Source organism: Gouania willdenowi, chromosome 22 (genome assembly GCF_900634775.1).
Source record: "Gouania willdenowi chromosome 22, fGouWil2.1, whole genome shotgun sequence".
In the NCBI taxonomy this organism is placed as follows: Eukaryota; Metazoa; Chordata; class Actinopteri; order Blenniiformes; family Gobiesocidae; genus Gouania; species Gouania willdenowi.
Window position 1 is genome coordinate 4,892,354 of NC_041065.1, and position 5,160 is coordinate 4,897,513.

Genomic DNA, 5,160 nt, shown 5'->3' on the forward strand with positions numbered 1-5,160 from the left:
TGCACAGGCATTTTATTTTCATATCATCTGTTCAGATCAGTGCTTAAACTGACACAATAGGATAAATTATTTTTTCTTATTTTGATGCATTATCAGTAACTCAGGGTGATTTATCCTTAATGTTCTCACTTACAGTTGTTACAATGCTGTCATTATGTTGTAATGGTTACTTTGAGACTTCTACACAGTAGTTTCAGTGAAAAGAAAATTGTTGCATTTAATGATGGCAGTGTGTAACACTGCTTTTTCTTTTTTTCAGTGAAAATGTGCAAATAATAAATAGGATGTTTTGAAGCAAATAGTATTGACTCAATTTGTTCTCTGAATGATCAATATCTTCTGATGAACATATAAAGAAACTTGATTTTTCATCTCTACGTTTAATTTTGCAACATCCTTGCCAAAGCTCACCCCATCTGTCAGTGGTCACATACTGTGACATGACTTTGGAAACAGCTCCCAAATGTAGAGACTATTAAATGAGAATATCAATCTTTAAATGTAATATGTGACCTCTGTCTGTGAAAGGTGCTATATAAATAAACATTACTTACAGTGATTATTCATTTTACAATAGCCATATTTTAAAATTAATTAGAATTTTAAGATAATTGTTGATGAGAAAGACAGTAAATCCAACATCTGAGGCTTTTGCTGAGTGAGAGCTACTAGTGGACATCTTGTTTTGGTAACAACAGACCCCGATATACAGACCCTGTTCATAATAGAAACACTGAATCATCTGGTGCTATTTCATTTAAAATGACCAAACTAGAGTTACAGTCTTTGTGTATAGTTTATAATTTTTTTCTAAATTATGTTGAATGCATTGGAAGGAGAAAACTCAAAGCTCTATATATACACGTGTCCAGATGAGGAAGTGTACGATCTTTCTAGTGAAATCAGGAGAACCATGTTGTGAACACAAACTTGCATATTTAAAGTAATAAGAAATTCCAACAGGTAAGTGTTAAGATTTGGATTTTATCAAGTGCCCTAGGAAAGTGAAGTTACTGTTACTCTATGCTTTGAAAAACAAACACCAGATTTAACATAGCCTATAATATATAAAACCATCCTCACTGTTAGTGCCTTTGCACATGTTTTTAGGAAGATAGATCAGTTTGCAATAAACTAAATAAATGTTCTGCTCTGACCTACGATGTTAATCATTGAAATCAGTGAGAGAGAAATAAACTTCAACATTTCAATAAGGAATAGAAATGAACTGTTTTCAACATCATTTAAAAGTTTAAATCATCACTGAGGAGAAAATACAGTATGTTCTCAATTGATTTATTCAAAACACATCATTGGCTGTCACTGTCGCTGTCGCTGTCGGAGTACGGCACCAACGATAAGCCTTTTGGGGCAATAGACTTGGATGGATCTGTGAATGACAACACACAAAGTAGAATGACGTGAAGGATGACACATGAGTGAGGTGAGGAAAATATTTGCAATGTGATAAAACAGCTGAGTCATAACACAGCACTCAGTCTGTAGTGTGTGTTACCTTTTGGTGGAAGGGGCTCTGCAGTCTTTGCTGGTTTGTTACACTTATCCACCACCAAAGTGTTAGGGGGCACTTTATAACCCAGCTTCCAATAATTTTTTATCCAGTTTTCTGTCTTGGCTCGCTTCACTCCTGTGGCTGAAGATCCCTGTGGAAACACAAAATGAAGAAATCAGGACTTTGTTACATGTGATCAAACAGCAACAGGAAGAAACTCCCAGAGACTTAAAACAAAACTGTATTTAAATAAGGGTTGTGGTCAACTATAATTGTAATTGGGTAATGCATATACTATACATGTCTATACTGTACACCCACTCGACCAACAGAGAAAGTTGGTCACACCAGTGCCACCACTGGATAAGTTTGTGTAGAGCCCTGATAATAATAAATATGTTGATAGTGATATAATATTAATAGTGAAAGTAGTACTAGTAATACAAGTAATGTTATAATATTAATAGTAATAATTGCAATAACAAAATAATATAATAATACACTAAAAACAATAATAATAAACAATATTAAATAATGATAAGGTAATAGAATGATAATATAGCAATGCTAATAATACAATGAGAACACCAGTAACTATAATAAAAAATATATATATTGGTAATTATAAGAATAGCAATAACTTTAATACAATAGTAGTAAGATTATACAATAACATTAACAATAACAAAATATTATAATAAAAATCCAGTAACTATAATACAATAACATAAAATAATAAGGTAATAGCAATAATAAAAATAATACAATGAGAATACCAGTAACTATAAAATAAAAAAAAGAATTAAAAAAAAGAATATAAGAATAGCAATAACAATAATACAGTAGTAGTACCATTAGATAGAGATAATAATAGTGAAAGTAGTAATAATAGTAATGGTAATAATAATAATAGTAATAATAACAATAACAAAATAATTTAATGAATACCAGTAACTATAAGATAAAACAATAATAAGAATGACTAATATGTAGCTTAGCTTTCTTAACTGTCGCCATTAAAAAGATGTGCATGTTAACACTGACTTTGCAGGTTTTTCCGGGGATTTTCCCTGTGCGCTATAAAGGACGTGACTACTCCTGTGTGTGGTGCTCTGCTACGGAGTAAAAGCCTCACGCGCTTTTGTTTTGCTTACGTGGTGAAAATATGAGCGTTTCTAATGCTGTGTGCACGGATACACATGATGTTTACTTACCAGAATAGTACGTAGCACTTTTCCGCTCTAAAAACTGTGATACACAATACAATTGCTGGTTACATGGAGCTGGTTCATCTTCAACAAACACGTAGTTTAACAAACAATACTAACAAAATAGTGAATGATATGTTATTATATACAGATACAAAGTGATAATAACACACTTACAACAGTCCCTGCCGATTGATTAACGTGGATGCCAATAGATGAGTAGCAGTTGATCACAGTTCATCTGTTTCGCCATCAAGATGGATCCCGGAAGTCGTCTCTCAACAGATAGTGCGCTAGCGCCCCCTCACACTCTGAGGTCAAAAGATGAATAGGTTTCATTTCTGGGCCGTCCAGAAGTGAAATAAAATTAAAATAAACATTTTCAAATGACCAAATTACTCCAAAATAACAGATACACACACTTGGGGTATTTGGAACGCGTTGACTAAGTTTCAGGTCGAACACACACACACACACACACACACACACACACACACACACACACACACACACAATCCTGAAATTAAAGTATAGACTAGTACAGTGCCCGTCGAAAGTATGCATTCATGTGGGAACATAAGTACAGTTGTCAATTAGGGCCAAATGAGAATATGTTTGAAGGTTGGATGTACAAAGAGGTGTACATACTCTGTACTCTTGGTGCTGCTTACGTTCCGGGTTCTTCTGGCCTGGGGTCTGATCCCTGCTGGATCTGGGCCCGCTGGTCGTCTGCTGGGCGTGGGCCTTGGCTCCGCTGCTGGGGTCTCAGGCGGGGGGGTCTCTGGGCCCTCCCCTCGGGGGTTGGGTGCTTGGGTGTGGGTGGGTGGGGGGGGGGCGGAATGCAGGTGGGGGGGCTTGGGGTTGGGGGTTGGAGTCGGTGGCGGGATGCGCTGGGTGCTCGGCTGCTTGGGGCTTCCTCGGATGTGTTTTTTTCCTTTTTTTTAATTATTATTTATTTAATTTAATTTATAATTTTGTACTTTACCTTTTACCTTTTATTTTAGGTTATTAAGTTAGGTAAAGCCTTTTAGAAGATATGGTTTGTCTTTGCAATGAACAGCATAAACATAGAAAGACAGTACAAAATAACAAGCATCAATGCAGAGGTGTAAATACACTTCAAAAGGTTAACTTTCAATTTAAACACCACAATAAACTCAATTCTCAAAGTCCATGAAAGGCAAAGTCCAAAACTTGGAAAGGGGTCCTTAATTATAAAGGCTATGTAGCTAGGCTAGGTAGGTGGACTATTGAATGTTTGATAGCTCAAGAAATTGTTCATCTGTTGATCAACTTACTAGAAATGCCGTTATCCGTATAATGAAGTGGTAATACTCACAGTTCGAAATCAATTTCAGTAAACATGGCTGTACTTGACCATTGCACCGAATCCATTTTGGTTGCTGCAAAACTATTGAAATGAATCAGGCGCCATAGTGTAGAACCGTGCTGCTCAAAGAATCCACTGGGACGACATGGGCAACGAGGCAGGGGCTGCAGCAGGCATGTGTGAAGCCCTCTAATGGCGACTATAATGTCAGGATCGATGTAGGTCAAACTCTTGCTGTAGTGAACCCAGCCAGACAATGGTGAAGCTTACTGATGTTTTAGAGTCTTTATTTATGATCATCCTTAATCCTTATTGTAATCATAAATGTCGTTTCTCCATGAAACACCATAGATTCTCCATCAAACACTGTAAGAGCTACAGGACAAATGAACAGCATACAATTAGCTATTACAAACACAGGCACATGAAACAATGCTAAGATGCTACAATGCTAAGGTGCTAAAATGACTCAAAATTAGCATTACAGTTCAGGCAATGCACAGTGAAATAGTTCAAACACAAAATATCTTGTTCCCGGTTCCAGCTAGGCGCTTGGTTTACACAAAAGTTAGTTTTCATCTCCTTTTGCTTCTCTCATTCTCTGCTCCGCTCGATTCACACATTTTCCTTGATTGTCAAATTGAACACCTTTAGCTAAGACATTCACTTCCGCCCAGTGACTACCAAAATAAAAGACCCATTATACTTAAAAAAGGGCACGACTGAAATAACACGTTGTATTAATAAAGTTCGTTTTTAAGTCTTTTACAAAGTTGTCTTTGCTCATGCATGAAAAAGCACTCGGAAGGTTTCACAATAGACAGATTTTGTCCTTTCAGACACACCCCAAAGTGTTAACAGTATAAAAATCTCACCATTAATCAATCAATCACCATTTTTATATCTCGAACAGACCGTAGTGACTTCTTACTTAAAACATGGATGTGCTCTGGATCTATTTGTTGCATGTGACATATTGCGTTATTTGTTTTAGGCACAAGCACCAAAAATTGGCAAAGGGCCTCTTGCTCTTGTAGTGGTCACACTACAAGTGAAGGGGCGGAGCCTATGCAAACGCCACTTGCCCGTCAGTGACCAGAGACCATTGT